Source organism: Eriocheir sinensis, chromosome 18 (assembly GCF_024679095.1).
Source record: "Eriocheir sinensis breed Jianghai 21 chromosome 18, ASM2467909v1, whole genome shotgun sequence".
In the NCBI taxonomy this organism is placed as follows: domain Eukaryota; kingdom Metazoa; phylum Arthropoda; class Malacostraca; order Decapoda; family Varunidae; genus Eriocheir; species Eriocheir sinensis.
The window spans coordinates 160,346-177,900 of NC_066526.1; the positions used below are offsets into that span (position 1 = coordinate 160,346).

At 44.5% G+C, this 17,555-nt stretch overlaps 1 pseudogene; it reads right to left on the reverse strand.

Moving 5' to 3' along the window:
• The window catches only part of LOC127000187 (MAM and LDL-receptor class A domain-containing protein 2-like), a 156,334-nt pseudogene that overhangs the window by 112,793 nt on the left and 25,986 nt on the right, over positions 1–17,555 (reverse strand).

Consider the following 17,555-nt stretch of genomic DNA (forward strand, 5'->3'; position numbering starts at 1 on the left):
TGCCAAGAGTCAAGCTGGTACCTTTAACCCTTGACTGTGTATTTCCTACAAGAAGACCTCACCAAGCTACAGGAATGGAACAAAAATTGGCTGCTACAATGCAATGGAGAAAAATGTAAAGTCAAGCATCTTGGGAGGGGATATCCAGTATCCAATACCACATGGGAAACACTCCACTATCCACCACAGAGGCAGAGAAAGACCTGGGACTACATGTTACTAGGCTACCAGTGCAGGCCAAATCCATGCCAATCGTAGCGGACGGGTTAACACATCTTTCCTTCTCACCTGCAGGCTGTCCACCGAGTAGCTGGGTATTGGGAACTGTCCCTCCTGCCAGCCCGGCATGGCACTGTCTGGCATCACCCACAGTGTGTCCTCAAAGTGCTCTCCGGGGTAGTCTGGCCCGGGGGTCACCATTACTCTCAGTGATGCAGGAGCCTCTTCAACCTTCTTGAACCTGTTTAGTACATTGGTATGTCTTGACATCACTGTGTTAGCACTGAAAACATACACATTGGACAACACCAAAATATTTCCCTCATTGACAGAAGCCACTTCACAGCCAACTAGAGCTAACCGCTCTTAGTTGTGATATCCGCCTGCAGAGAGCAGGAACAGTAAGTTGTGAAAGGCATCCTCCTTTTGTAGTGTTGGTGGGGGAAGTTAATAGAGATGACCTACATAATAGCTATAAATGAAAAAGGACCAAGTGAAAGCAAAGAAGAGAAGCACAACAAACAAAACATGCAAGCACAAGATGCATAAGAAAAGAAATGGAAGACACTGTGAGAGGTGTGTCTGGCCTGCAGCAGAGTGTGGGCCGGAGCTAACAGTGGATGTGTCTCTTGGCCTGCCAACATACTTCACTTCTTTTAACTTTCAATTTTCTGTTTGTTTCTTTGATAAGCCTAAACTTGCTGATGCTATGAACTTGATGGCCGTATAAATGAATGAGCTTTACTTGAGAGCAAGTTTACCATGTGGTGTTCTCCTGGAGAGGTCAGGAGAGGGAAAGGTTTGGGCAGAGGGGGCCAGAGGTGTCTCCATGCACAGCTGGTCAGGTTAGAAACGTGTACATGACTTGTCAACTCATAATGTGATGATTTTATCCTTCAAACCACCATGATGGGGGATACATGTTCTTTGAAATACACGGTTTTATTATGAGGAATATTTCTACACTATATCTAAGATAACCTTAAACCCTGCAGATTTCCTACAGTCAGACCTCACCAAGCTACAGAAATGGAACAAAAAGTGGCTGCTACAATTCAATGAAGAAAAATGTAAAGTCCAGCACACCAATACCACATGGGAAACACTCCACCATCCACCACAGAGGCAGAGAAAGACCTGGGACTGTATGTTACCAGGCTACCAGTGACGGCCAAATCCATGCTAATCACAGCGGATGGGTTAAAAGTAATTGATAAATGATATATTGAGATAAAGATGCTGCTCGGCATTACCAAAATCTGACACAGTTGAGGTCTGGGAGGAGGACCGAGGATGTGAGCACGGCCCTCTTGCCGACCAGGTCTTCGGAGGGAGTGACAAACATGAGGTTGGTCTCCGTGGGGGGCCCCAGCTCGTCCCACTGCAGCTTGGAAAACACCCACTCAAGGTTCCCAGTGTTGCTCCAGCCACACGTGTCCTTCTCAAAGTCACACCTGCCTAGAAAATCATTTAAAATCACTGTCATTATTCACTACAGTATCTTGGTAAAGGGAGAGGATTTGTATTAAAAATAGACACTGCCACTCATTGATGGAAGTTGGAAAGTTTTGTTTAGTTGGCGCAACATCTGTGGTCATATACCGGAGAGAGACAGGAGGGGGAAGGAATTATAGGAGAAGGGAACAGACCCCAGGAGATGGGACACAACCCCCGATTAATACCTGGTACCCATTTACTGCTGGGTGGACAGGGGCGTAGGGTATCGGAAAAGCTGCCCGAATTTTTCCACTCTGCCCGGGAATCGAACCCGGGCTCTCTCAACTGTGAGCCGAGTGTGCTAACCACTACTCACTGATGGAGATGTACAGTTAACCTCATGACTGCTGGCACCACATGGAAGTAAGCTGCCACATTTGCATACAACTCAGCACTGTAATGAAGCAAAACACTAAGTGTAGAAGTAAAATATACCAATATCTTTAACCCTTTCAATACGTGACGTAGACGTCGGCGTCACAGTATGGAAAGGGTTAAGAGGAAATGGAAGAAGATTAATCCTCTTCTAAACTTCTTAATCCTCTTCCATTTCCTCTTAATTCTCTTCTGAACCTCTTAAGAGGAAATGGAAGAGGATTAAGAGGTTTAGAAGAGAATTAAGAGGTTCAGAAGAGTATTAATCCTCTTCCATTTCCTCTTAACCCTTTCCATACTGTAACACTGACGTCTGCATCACCGTATTGAAAGGGTTAACGCCTTGACTGTGGATTTCCTACAAGACCTCACCAAGCTACAGGAGAAAATAAAAAGTGTCTGATACAATTCAGTGAAGAAAAATGTAAAGTCCTGTACCTTGGGAGGAGATATCCAGCATACCAATACCACATGGGAAACGCTCCACTATCCACCAGAGGCAGAAAAAGACCTGGGACTATATGTTATCAGGCTACCGGTGAACGTGAAGTCCGTGCCAATTGCAGCAGGTGGGTTAAGCTATGCCCAGTAAAATTAAAAGAAGAGACACAATACTAAAGCCACACACTCTGACTTACCATGCATGGGGCAGTCTGAAGAGGTATCTATCCTTATGTCATCAATGGCCAGGTAGCCGATGCCGCTGGCTGTAGAGTACAGCTCAAACACTGTGTTGCCATTGTTGCCCAGGCCCTGAACCTCGTTGGCGCCAAGTGTCCATGTACCACCCGTGCCCACTGTAAAAAGTGTTATTGTTTCCTCCAGTGAAAATGATTACCACAGCGTTGGGCAAAACTGATAATGGAGCAGTTCAATACGTCTTACAGTCCCGTGTAAAGCTATGTTAAGAAGACAGTTTATTATTACATTTATATCCTGCAAGGCTGAATACTGACTCACACATCAAATCCTTAGAGGTACAACAAGAGCTATAACTTAATAATAATAAAAAGTAGCACACAAAGCAAAGTTCACCAACCTTCTGCTATGAATATTATATCGTTTGTGCCATTAATGGTGACCCTCAGAAGGGTGGTTTCTGGGGTGTCAAAAATGTACCAGAAGGAGAAGCACGTTGAGTCCGGCTGAACGCGTGGGCCATACATGACTGCAGACTCAGCACCAGAGAGGGCCTTGCTGAAGTCGGCCACAATGTAATAGCCTGTACAGGAGTAAATATTGTCTCTGAACTCAGGTCTGGAGTTCATCCTGCCTCACCACACTCAAGAAGCAGACTCTCACACTGGCAGAGTGGAGGGTGCAGCTCCTCTGACACAAAACAATTTAACCCCTTGACTGTGGATTTCCTAGAAGAAGACCTCACCAAGCTACAGGAAGGGAACAAAAAGTGGCTGCTACAATTCAATGAAGAAAAATGTAAAGTCCTGCACCTTAGGAGGGGATATCCAGCACACCAATACCACATGGGAAACACTCCACTATCCACCACAGAGGCAGAGAAAGACCTGGGACTATATGTTACCAGGCTACCAGTGAAGGCCAAATCCCTGACAACCGCAGTGAACGGGTTAAAGTCAGAGGAAGATTCACATACATCATCAGGGCAAAGGATTTGGACATGGCATTATTTCTCACAGGTTTCATCATATCATCATGCTTAAAATATTCACAATTACCAATGAGTCCAGGCTGCCCCAGACTTTCAGAGTGTCAGCCTTTCTCTAAAAAGGAGAAAGAAATGAACAATCACTTACCATACTTGGACCAGTAGGTGTGGTCCTCATGGGCATACTCTGGGGTCCTGGATGTGCTGGTTCGGAAGAATTCAAAACCACTCGGGCTGCTGCCATAACCTGGAGAGCAAAGGAGTTTTTAACCCCTTGACTGATGATTTCCTACAAGAAGACCTTACCAAGCTACAGGAATGGATAAAAAAGTGGCTGCTACAATTCTATGAAGAAAAATGTAAAGTCCTGCACCTTGGGAGGGGATATTTAGCACAGAGGCAGAGAAAGACCAAATGTTACCAGGCTACTAGTGAAGGCGAAATCCATGCCAATCACAGCGGACGGTTTAATCAAAGAGGCCAGGCCATGGGGATAACAAAACACAAACATGCCTGCAACACATTATTCCCACAAATCAAGTACAGGAACTCCTCAGATAATGTAATTTCATTCAATGTTTCTTCATTATTTTCTATTGATGAAATATGATTATAATTGACCTTGCTCCCAACTCTCCATCACTGTTGAGCAGAGTGGCCAGGGAAATGGATCATCATGCTAAAGTTTGAAATTGAAAATAAAACCTTTACCTCCACAGTACTTGTCGACCCCGGCCTCATACTCAAAGTCGCAGGTCAGGGCCTCAACTGGACACTTCCCTGAGGACACCATGATGTTGTCCAGCACGATGATGGAGTCCACGCCGGACACCTCCACCGCCCACTCCAGCTGTGAAAGAAGACACATTCTGATCAGCTCTTTGGTCAATGATAATTTTAACAGAACTGAGCTACTTTGTATGGTCTGTCTAGTGGATGGATCATATCAAGTGGTATCCTCAATGTTCACATATTCACTTGGTTGAGGAGGTGACTGTGAGGAGAGGGAGGCATTCACTCAAAGGGAAGACAAGCAACCTCTAAGTTTTACCGAGTCTTTCTACAAATCCTCTTATAAAAAAGTAACAGTAGTACCTTTTTGTAGAAATTTAAAATATTTTGTAAACATCAAATACTATATTAACCATTAACCCGGTAGCTTCAGGGATCATGTTTCTTAAAGGCTCTTTTAAGCAAATTAATGAGAAAAAAATCATCACTCACACAAATCATTATATTATATATATCAACACATTTGTGATCAGGTCATGCATCCTCTATATCGGGCGGTTTACGTCAAGTCAAAAATTTGGCCCATCACTGGTACGCGGTAAAGCCACAAGTAAGGCCCGTTGCTGCTACCAGGTTAATATATCCCCTTCAGCCCATTTGTCATTAACTCCCACAAAGAACACTATGGAAGTGGCACACTCCAGGTGCCAGGCAGGGCCAGCTCACCGCGTAGGAGGCCACCGTGACGTCCAGGTTTATGGTTGCTATGGTCCAGGCCGGCAGGGTGGTGCTGCTCCTCTGCCACACAACCTCCCGCCAGGAAGGGGAAGCCTTGTAGAGAAGCTGTAGCACGCCTGACTCAGAGCCTATGAATCGGTACCTGCCACGGAAGAGTAAGAGTTTAATCTATAATGGATGAAACCTTGACTTTCCAAACATGTTGCCCTATCACAGAAAACTACTTCAGCTGTCTTTTGCAAAAATTTGTTAGAAATTCTTCACCTAATGACCCTCACCTATAAAGTGCTAATACTGATTTTTTGTGAAATTTCATATCCTTCCACAGCTTTTCAACTAAAAACATCCTTAATACTGTAGTTTTTAGCTGGGTATGGACCAACTATTTTGCCAAGCCTAACAGTCCATTGTTGCCCCTTGCCCAGCTGGACTCCTCCCTGGAGGTGATGAGGCAGCAAGGAAAGGGAGAGTGAGGACAGGGAAGGGTCCTTCATTGCCTTGCAGCACACCCACACCTCACCAGGAGTGGTTTACACCTGTTTTGGCAGGTGTATGCCAGGCTACTTCAGTAAAGCAGACATCCACTCCATTACAAGTGTCTGACCTACCAGAAGCTTGCACACTGCAGGCCCTGGGTCGTGAAATAAGGTGTACTGATGATTGCCTTCTCCCCCGCACTGTGGCCAAAGGCATCAACGAGAATGTGTCCTCCGGGTGGCATCTCAAAGTCGTCCTCTGAGTGCTGGTGCTCCCAGTCAAAGTCGTCGTCAGCGTCCTGGACCATTGAGCACAGGTCAATCTCCAGGTCACAGAAAAAGATGTCACCGTCTGCCAGGGAAGGAGATGGTAAACATTATGGCCTAGAGTCTGAGTACCTGAGATGGCCTAAACATGCGTACGCCAGGGAGGGAAGCGTTTGTTTGCTGGGTGTGCTAAGGTACTTACTGCCCTGCACCTCTGGCCAGACATTTATATATTATTCTAAACTCTTTTGGTCCTCATCATCTTTCTCTTTCATCACTTTCATTTTCATTTTCTCTTTCTCGACGTCTCCAGTGTTTGGGGGATGACGAACAGCCAGCTCTCTCTCTACCTCATTCATCTCTCACAAGAATAATAGTAATAGTAATAATAATAATAATAATAATAATAATAATAATAATAATAATAATAATAATAATAATAATAATAATAATAATAATAATAATAATAATAATAATAATAATAATAATAATAATAATAACAATAATAATAATAATAATAATAATAATAATAATAATAACTATAAAAAGGTATCTGACAATATTGTGAAGTTTTTCATGCATTATGATGATGGGAAGAATATCAAGCAATTTGCTGCTGCCTGAAGGGAGGCTTGGGCCTGGAGCAGTGCAAGGCAGCCCCAAGACTTGCCTGGCGCAGAGGTGGTGGTGGCCAGCGGCTCGGGTGTGGCCTCTGGGGGCTTGGTGGCGCACTCCCCCGTGTACGTGTAGAGGTCATCCAGAGCAATCCACCCATTAGCATAGGAGCCGGTGACGCCCTCAATGACCAGCTCAAAGTCTGCGTCGGCAGAGTTGGGGACGCCCACCTGCAGGGATGGAGCACACGGCCTTGGAGGGCAGGTCTGTTTCCTTGTCATTTACTGAGAGTTAAATAATCACTACCAGAACTGCACCTTGTACTAAATCACATGAAGAGCAACAGATCACTTGCAATTGCTGAATCAACCAATAAGGACATACACCATGGAATGAGTCCCCTCACTCGCCCAACTACGTCAACCTCAGAAGAGATCCCTCTGAGCACGTTTCCATGCAAGGGAGAGCACTGCAGAGTGACTGAATTGGTGAAACACACTCTGAGGTTGTTTGTCCATGTGATGAGAATGAATCAGGATGATGATTTTGTGAAGAAACTTATGAAGGCTGTTTAGCCAAGAGGGTATCAGAAGGACACCAACACTGCATTGGATCAACAGAGTGGGCAAGCAGTGAAGAGGGGAGTCAGAGAGAGTTAGTAGGTGAGGGAGTGAGTGTGCTGAGCTGGGGTGCTGGAACAGGGAATGTTGGAGACCCTTCTGGCAGAAAAGGTTCATGGGAGGGGACAGGTGTCAGAGACTGAGATTGACAGATAAACAAGAAAATATTTTGTATTAGTAAGATGACAACAGAGATACCCTAGTTTCCTGATCACTTCCCAATGCATACCTGTCCATAGAGCCAGTCAGGCCCTTGATCTCCAGACAGAGACCAAACAACATGAATGCCACTCTCACTGCGAGTCTTGACCCTCAACTGAGCCTCTTCATCCCCACTGAGGGAGTAGAAGAAGGTGAAGCAGTAGCCATACACGTCATAGGGGATGAAGGAGCTCACCAGGGCGGTGGCCGTGCCGCTGTGCTCACCCTCGTCCTCCACCACCACGTACCCGCCTGAAAACAACACACTACATTCTCAATATGAAAAAAAATAAATAAATAAATAAAAATTAAAAAAAAAGATTCTCCTCCTTTTAAATGCCATCCCAATCTCTTGATTCCTATAGCTATATGTGGCTTCCTGTGCCCTAAAGTTTTCAGATGCCAGTTATGGTACAACCTGACAATCACAAAATATCCAAACATTTGTATTGAGAGTTAGTGTTCTGGGTGGTGCCTTGAGCCTCCTGACCTGTGGTGGAGTTGTTGGTGTGGTCCCACTGGGGTCCCCCGTGCTGCTGCAGGCCATTGGTCAGCTGCCAGGCGAGGTCTTCATTCATCTCTGTGTGCCACATGCAGGTGTGGGCATCCTCAAAGGCACAGGAGCCAGGCTACGGGGGAGTGCCATACAGGTAAAAATCATCATCATCATTTCATGGATGCCTGCTCCTAGGAGCTCCCACCAGGGGATGGCCACGGCAGAAGAGCTTCGAACTTTCTCTATCCAGACATTCCCTCCTTGCCTGTTCAAAGTTTCTCAAAGATCTTTCCCCCCTCTCCCCAATGTACTCTTGCACCCTATCCCTCCACTTCACTGGAGGTCGTCCTCTAGCATTCCCTCCCTCTGTCTCACTCACATACACCCTTCTGATCATCTTACTCTCCTCCAGTCGCTCCATGTGGCCAACCCACTTTAAGGTCTGTCACTTCACTTCTTCCACCACTCCACACTTCTTCCCTTCACCCCTGTGACACATTCCTAAATGCTCGTACACACTTTCATTACTCATTCCATCCATTCTACTCACACCACAAGCACTCCTCAAATAACTCATTTCCACTGCCTGCACTCTAGATCTCTGACTTTCATTCCAGGCCCACATTTCACTTGCATATGTGAGGGTTGGTACTATTATTGTATTTCTCAAATCCCTCTTTGCCTCCATGCTCACACTTCTGCCATTCATGATTCGTCCCAAAGACCCTACCACCCTTCTTCCTTGCAATGCCCTTTCTCTTGTCTCTCCCTCCATACCACCATGCTTACTCATAACTGATCCAAGGTACTTAAACTCATTGACCTCCTCCATTTCTTCACCATAAAAATAAATAACATATAAACTGAACCAACAATGTAACAAGCTAAATGTATTTTCTGCCTTCCACAATGCTACTGAATGATTGTGATCCAGAGCAACAAATACAGATGTAGGGAACTCAAGCTTTCCTTCCTATACTGCTGTGGCACAAGACAAGAAATTTTAGGGGAGTTCCAGCACATGTGACACCAGCATGAACCATTACAATGCCTACCCATGAAAAAAGTGCAGATGAGTCACATAAAAATTTAAGACTTATATCAGTGGTTACTTAAGGATCAAACATCAGTAGTCAGAGATAAGAAATAATACGTAATAATTGTAAATTATGTCCAAGAAATGTCAAGCGTCAAGGCTCAGAATTAAGCATAAAAAGTCTGCCGTTGAAGGCCACTGAGCTAAAGAAATGTCTGTTATCTGCCTCCCGAGATACAGCCAGAGTACAGAAAGAGTTGCCAGTGACATGGACCACAAAACACATTCATACCTCAGTTTACGAGTTTAATTCGGTCCAGAATTTTTCTCGCAAACCAAAAAAACTTGTAAACCAAATCTGTAAGTAAGTCTAGTGCTGAAAACACAAAGACTGCACACTAGAGCACTAATGTAAGCAAGTGTACAATGCGGACTGAGACCACATTCCCGTTGTTTTCCACTCTGAGTGCTCTCGTCTTGAGGCAAACAAAGGGAACCAACGCTCGTGTCTTCAACTTGTACAAACAGGATCCTTGTACACCAAATCATCGCTTGTAAACCAAGGCATTTTCTGTGATTTATTTTGCTCATAAATCCAAACACTCATAAACCAGGTATGACTGTACTTCTCCTTAACCCCTTGACTGTGGATTTCCTACAAGAGGACCTCACCAAGCTACAAACAGGAATGGAACAAAAAGTGGCTGCGACAATTCAGTGAAGAAAAATATTAAGTCCTGCACCTTGGGAGGGGATATCCAGCACACCAATACCACATGGAAAACACTCCACTATCCACCACAGAGGCAGAGAAAGACCTGAGATTATATGTTACCAGGCTAACAGTGAAAGCCAATTCTGTGCCAATCACAGTGGACAGGTTAAGGCTAGCCTACTCACCAGAGGACAGGCAGAGGAGGTGAAGGAGTAATCATCTATGGCCACTACTGCCAGGTCAGAGGTGGAGGCATACAGGTCGCCCCTCACCACAAAGCCAACGGTGGTGTTATCAAGCTCATTGTGGAAGGTTTTCTGCAGGAGGGTCCAGCTTGAGGCAGCTTCTTGGGTTATGACCTCCACGAAAAACATAAGCTCGCCATATTTCTCCGTCTGAAAAATGGAGAGAACACCGATCACTAACCTCAAAGAAATGTGTAACTACTGATTGGTTGCTGTGTCCCTTCTGTGACTCTGTGGCCTCTGAGGAGACTTACTGAACCCAAGGTGGAGGGACAATGTTCAGAAACTCTGCAGTTCTAAAGGAAGACACTGTGAAGCAGAACTGTTGGCAAAATGAAAATGCTACACCTTCCAGGCAGCATCCTCTTCATCACCATTACCAGGCAGGCTTTGATAAAGATCTGCAAGGATAAGTCTCTCTCTCTCTCTCTCTCTCTCTCTCTCTCTCTCTCTCTCTCTCTCTCTCTCTCTCTCTCTCTCTCTCTCTCTCTCTCTCTCTCTGCTCTTCATTATTTACATCAACGACGTGGATGTTGGACTCAATAACTGCATTAGTAAATTTGCAGACGACACAAAGATTGGTAACTCGGTTCTCACTGACGAAGACAGGCAAAGCCTCCAAGAGGATTTGCACAAAATTTCAGCTTGGTCGGATAGATGGGAGATGCCCTTTAACGTAGACAAGTGCCAGGTCCTTCAAGTTGGAACGAGGAATAAGAAGTTTGATTACGAAATTCGCGGCGTTAAACTCAAAAGCGTTCAATGCGTCAAGGACTTGGGGGTCAAAATCGCGTCAAACCTCAAATTCTCACAGCAATGCATCGATGCAGCAAATAAAGCGAACAGAATGTTGGGCTTCATTAAAAGAAACTTTATTTAAGAATAAAGATGTAATACTCCCGCTCTACAACAGTTTAGTCAGACCCACTTGGAATATGCGGTACAGTTTGGTCTCCCCACCATGCAAAGGATATTGCTAAATTAGAAGGTGTTCAGCGTCGGGCAACGAAAATTATCCCTTCCTTGCGCAACAAATCCTACGAAGAAAGGCTTTCTACCCTTAACATGTTCTCTCTTGAGAAACGTCGCCTCCGAGGAAAACTGATCGAATGTTTTAAAATACTTAATGGTTTCACGAATGTAGACAGATCAACATTGTTTATGATCGATGACACTTTGCGCACGAGGAACAATGGCGTAAAACTCAGATGTAGACAAGTAAATTCAGACTGCACCAAATTTTTCTTCACCAACGTTGTAGTGCGAGAATGGAATAAGCTCCCATCATCAGTGGTCCAGTGTAACACGATTGACTCCTTCAAAAATAAGCTCGACCGTCACTTCCTTCAACTTAATATCAACTAGAGCAGAAATGCAACGTTTTGGAGTCTTCTGATTAATGTAAAATCACTTAGGTTTAAGGACAGACCACCAAGTCTGGACCATGGGGTCTGTGGTCTGATTTTCTATCTCTCTCTCTCTCTCTCTCTCTCTCTCTCTCTCTCTCTCTCTCTCTCTCTCTCTCTCTCTCTCTCTCTCTCTCTCTCTCTCTCTCTCTCTCTCTCTCTCTCTCTCTCTCTCTCTCTCTCTCTCTCTCTCTCTCTCTCTCTCTCTCTCTCTCTCTCTCTCTCTCTCTCTCTCTCTCTCTCTCTCTCTCTCTCTCTATCTCTCTCTCTCTCTCTCTCTCTCTCTCTCTCTCTCTCTCTCTCTCTCTCTCTCTCTCTCTCTCTCTCTCTCTCTCTCTCTCTCTCTCTCTCTCTCTCTCTCTCTCTATCTCTCTCTCTCTCTCTCTCTCTCTCTCTCTCTCTCTCTCTCTCTCTCTCTCTCTCTCTCTCTCTCTCTCTCTCCTGCTCTGCCACATATTCTCATGTAGTCTGTCTGCCTGGATAATACTTTTGTGTGATCACTCTGTCACTTTAGCTGTCTACCTGTCATCAGGTGTACGCATCATGTGACCTGCCAGCCAGGATCATTTTTTACTCTTAACTGCCACTGATATATCTTTGCACTTTACTTGTTCAGTAAGCCATCCAGGCCTCCTGTCTCTCCACATCAGTCCCAGCATATTCATCTCCATTGCTCTTTGTGTGCATTCAAGTTTATTTTCTATTTAGTGAGGTGCAGGATGGAGTGAATACATGTGTTGTGTATTTGAATATGAATACCAATACTTCAGATTCCAATGAATACGAATACAAATTTGAATACCTACTCTGAAATGGCTTGAAGTCAAATACAAATATGAATACTTCTTGAAAGTATTCATGAATACATTCATGAATACTTTTCATTGAAAAATAACTTCTTGACATAACTGGGCACAGCACTGCTCTAAACAACAGAAAAATGAACTCATGAACCTGTACTGTACATGTCCGCTCAGGAGGCTGGAGTTGTAAGGAACAGCTGATGTTATTTCTGATAATAAATTTTAAAGTATCAGGCCTAAATGTAACATGTTAGCTGGGTGGGCGACTACCCACATACAAAAATAAATTGCCCACCCACTGAATTAATTTTGCCCAGAAGGTAAAAAAAGGAAAAAATGGGGGGAATGACTAACTCTTGGGGGGGGGGGTAGTTTGCGTCATTTTACTATACCTATACCTTGGCATTACGCTGCCATATGCACGAATCTCACTCACTACACACACACACACGCACACACACACACACACACACACACAAGCTATATGAATATGTTTGCTGATGATGCTAAAATAATGAGGAGGGTGGCTAATGAAGATGACTGTGTAGCCCTGAGCCAAGATCTCGATAGAATAAGCGAATGGTCACGCAAATGGGAAATGACATTCAATACAGAGAAGTGTAGCGTGATGGAGTTTGGTAAGAGCAGTAGACGAATATCAGGGAACTGCTCTCTGAGTAATGAAAGAATCATGAAAAAAACTGAAGAAAAAGATCTGGGAGTGATCATAACAGACAGGTTATCCTTTGGAAAACATACAGACCGGATAACTGGGGAAACATGCAATCTTCTTACAAACATAAAGGCAGCATTTACATATTTAGATGAAGAAATGATGAAGAAACTAATAACATCGATGATGCGTCCAAGACTGGAATATGCAGCATTAGTGTGGTCACCCAGATTGAAGAAAGAAATTAGAAAGTTGGAAAGAATACAAAGAGCAGCGACTAAATTACCGGAAACTCTGAGAGAACATACTTATGAAGAAAGACTGGAGAAATTGGGACTAACAACACTGGAGAGCAGAAGAGAGAGAGGGGACCTAATAGCATTGTGCAGGATACAAGAGGGATTGGAGAAATTGGACAGGGAAGACCTAGTGGTACGTGACAGAAGTGTGACAAGAGGCAATGGTAAAAAATTGAAGAAGAGCGACTGTAGGAGAGACATCAAGAAATACAGTTTTCCATACAGAAGCATAACAACATGGAACGGACTTGACGAGGAGACTGTGTGTGCAAAAACGATTCATGAATTTAAAGCCAAACTGGATAATAAGCATTATGGAGACGGGACAGCACGAGCCTAGTACGGCTCTTTTCCTGTATTTCACAACTAGGGAAACTAGGTAAATACACACACACACACACACACATACGTATGCATATATACATACATATATAGTATAATTATAATTTGTGTGCATGTTTTAATATGTGATGACTAACTCAGTAATAAAAAATAAAAATGTCCAGTGCCCACCCACTAAAAAATTCTTAGGTTTAGCCCTGTAAAGTATTCATCAGATTATTCACAGAATACAAATACTTTTCCCCTTGTATTGTAATACGGATGCAAATACTTTGATTTCTATCACTGGTCATTCGAATACGAACACGAATACGCCCAAACATGGAATTTGAATACGAATACCAAACACGAACACTCCATCGCTGGTGAGGTGCCAAGTTTCTCAACTGCTATGAATTCTCATTGCTCCAAACTTTCTATTTCTATCTCTTTTCCATACTCTAAACATATTTTTTCCCCACACCAAAGAAGTGTTTAGCTGATAGGACTCCAGCCATATTCGTGTGTCCTGTTGTCAACTCATTGCTTTTGCTGCCTCCTGCTCTGTTCATGAAGATCCTTCTTCCCAGGAACCTAACAGGTGAGTGTTTCTACTGCACATATTCTTGCACATTAGACGACCCTTCTGTACTATGGTAAATACAGACCCAGTGTAACACAACAGTAGGAATGGTAACCACATCTCTGACTTACATATATGGTGATGCTTCCAGTGGAGACTCCACCAAACCTGATGTAGTAGAGCTGGAAACAGTAATCACCAGCCGGCAGATATGTCATGATAGGCAGCTGCAGCTTGGCCATCTTGTGTGACCCGACGCCAGAGACACTGGCGGCCATCTGGAGGAAGTGGCCGGCCTCTGTCTGGTAGGAGTGGTCGTAGCCGCCAGTTGCTGCACAGTGGATGGACAGATACACATATACTTCAGAATTATTTTCCTATTTTCATGGAAGGGCAGTGGAGGAGGCTATGTGAACTGCTGTAGAGTGAACACCACGTGACAAAATTAATGCCAGGCTTGCCTTTACACTGCTCATTCCTTTATCTTAAAAAAATATGAGGCAGTAATTTATGAACTTCTGAATGGGTGAGAATATATGTGAAGATTTTGAAAAGGAAAATTATTGAATAAACATGATGAATGAAGTAAAAATTGCAAGTCTGGCAGCTCATTACTCTCCTCAGTGTCATGTTAACAGATCTTGGAGACATCTGCAAAGGTCACTAAACAAGGGGAACAGGTCACCAGCTCACCTCCCTCTGAGGCAACAACCCACTGCCAGTCAGCGTTGTCCGCACCGTTGCCTTGGTTCACCGCGCCACACAGGTCCTCCTCCTCAAAGTCACACTGGTGGCCCTGGCTGGCACCCACCTGGAAGGAGGGGAGTTCAGCATCAGTGAGTCAGCACAACCATCAGTGACACCATCATCTTCTATGGTTTGGGCATCAAATGAACAATTACAACCAGGGGGAGAAAGATGATTAGTAAACTGAGCCTTACTGTTTTGTTCATATAATTTAAGTAAAGCTGCCATAGACTATATAAGAATAACACATGATCGAGTGCTGCCTCATGCGACAACACGCTGTGGGTTCTCTCACTCCTGGCCACTGCGGGCCATGAGGCGGCTGTGACGCCTGAGGCCTTCACAAGTGCTGGGGAGCGGTGGAGGGCTTCAGGCCAACAAATAAGGAAGAAAATGTAACAGGTCTATATGAGCCAGAGAATCACACGACATTAATACCAAAACTACCATCCGTCAACCTGGTCAACTAATGATGATCTAACACTGAGGTCTACAGTCCTCAGGAGCACCCCTCTGCTTCTGCAGCCATGACACCAAACAAAATTACTCATGCTTTATGATCTTCACTCAAATCCTTCTTCATCCCCCACAGCAGAACATACAACAGCAGACTGTACTCACATCCACCGACTCACAGGACATGTCGTATGCATAGAGGTCATCAATAGTCACATAGGAGTTCTCGTGGTCAGCCTTCAACGTTCCCTCCAGGAAGATCCTCTGGCCAGAGTAGTCGCTGACCTCTACTTTTGCTGCCACCCAGCGGTTGCCTTGGCTTCCAGAGCGAGTCCAGATTTCCTCGGTGCCATTCGTCACCTGGGTGAGCAGCATCAGGCTTCAGGGCTTAAGTTGTTATATTCTGACCAAACATTTATTTCATAAGCAAAACTTTTGCAGAAATTTAATTCTAGCGAGCAGTCGTATACTTTGACTTCAAAATAAAGTCCTAAAAGTGATAATGTGGCAAGTTATGTGAGAAGAGCTAAATCATCCACTACTTTCTAATTTATACCATAAAACTTAAAATGATACACAATGCTGCTCGGAACAATTCTGGACTGAATAATTCCCTGCCTGCAGCAGCAGATGTGCCCCTCTGAGACACAGTCAAGTGTGTGGCTACTAACAGTTAGCTGTGCCAGGTCTCCCCAGATGAAGTGCCAGAACACAAAGCACTTGAGGCTGGTGTCCACCAGCTCTGGGCTCTGGATGGTGGAGACCACGTCTACGCTCTGCACCTGGTCTGTGGTGCGGGAGGTGGACAGGTAGAAGCCGGACCCTGTTGTGTGATCACTCACGGGACCAATCCCATTAGAAGTGAGGGAGCCCTGAAATATAAAAACACACCATTCCTAATGAGTCCCTGGAAAACACAGCCACAGTCCACTGGACAGAGAGAGAAGGACACACTGGCAAGCAAGTCCCTGTAATGCAAGCTGTCTGTACCTTCTATTTTCTGAACCTGTGATGGGCAGCAAAAATTGGCCCTTGGATAACAGTGAGCTGAGGAACTAGGCTCAGCACAGGTAACCATTGCTTGGTCCATGTGTGATGATTTAGCACAGATTTCAATGGTCCTGATTAGGCAAGAAACTCAGTGGACCACTGTACAGCAAAACAAAATAAAGATCAAATAAATCATTATAATTAACTTACAGCCATAGTGAGCAGGATACAATAAAAAACTATCTTCTTGAGGTTAGAAAGCATACCTTAACAATGGTCCAAGGATATCCATTCTGGGAAACATCTGTCCAGCCACAGAGGAAGTTTTCCCAGTTGTCAAAGGTGCAGGAGAATTCAAAGCCAGGCGTTGGTGTGGGGGCGGGGGTGGTGGTGGTCGGGGGAGGGTCAATCACCTCAGCCTCCGCTGGGAGGAAGGAACACTCCTCATCCACCATCAGCTCAATGAAGTCAACAGCAATTATTCCGTTCCCTGTTTCTTCGACAGAACTTGCCTTGGCAGTGATGGCAACCTGAGACAAGGGCGGAAATTTAAATGAAAATAAACATCACTAATAATTTCTTTCCTGCACCAACAGGATGGTGGATGACAAAACAAATCTGAGCCTAAAGAGTATTCATACATTTCAAAGCTCAAATATTTCTAACACGGACTAAAAGTTTGGTTTCACACCAAACTGAAGGCTACAGACCATGGCCTCCTTGTCTGTTGAAGGAATGGGCAGCCGGCCCTCCCTCCACTCTGAGCTGTTGGTCTGTGCGCCGGTCAGCTGCCACATCAGACCGTAGTGGTTGTAATAGTCAATGAGGCTCACGCCCAGCGAGCCAACATTGGCGCCAGACATGGAGTACCTGCGGGAGGGAACACAGCCATGACTGTTTCTGGTCATGGCTCACAGCAAGGCTTTGGGCTGTATTACAAGTTAAACATGAGAAGTTTTGGGTCTCTACAAAGGTCGGTTTAAGGGCTGTCCTACAAGTATAATCCGAGAAGTTTGGGGTCCCAACAGAGTTTGGGATGATTTACTCTGGAGGGAGCCAAAACTTCTCGGATTGGACTTGTAGTCTGCCCCTAAACCAATTTTTGAAGGGAGCCAAAACTTCTTGGATTGTACTTGTAGTCTGTCCCTAAACCAATTTTTGTAGGGAGCCAAAACTTCTTGGATTGTACTTGTAGTCTGTCCCTAAACCAATTTTTGAAGGGAGCCAAAACTTCTCAGATTGGACTTGTAGTCTGTCCCTAAACCAATTTTTGAAGGGAGCCAAAACTTCTTGGATTGGACTTGTAGTCTGCCCCTAAACCAATGTTTGAAGGGAGCCAAAACTTCTCAGATTGGACTTGTAGTCTGCCCCCAAACCAATTTTTGAAGGGAGCCAAAACTTCTCAGATTGGACTTGTA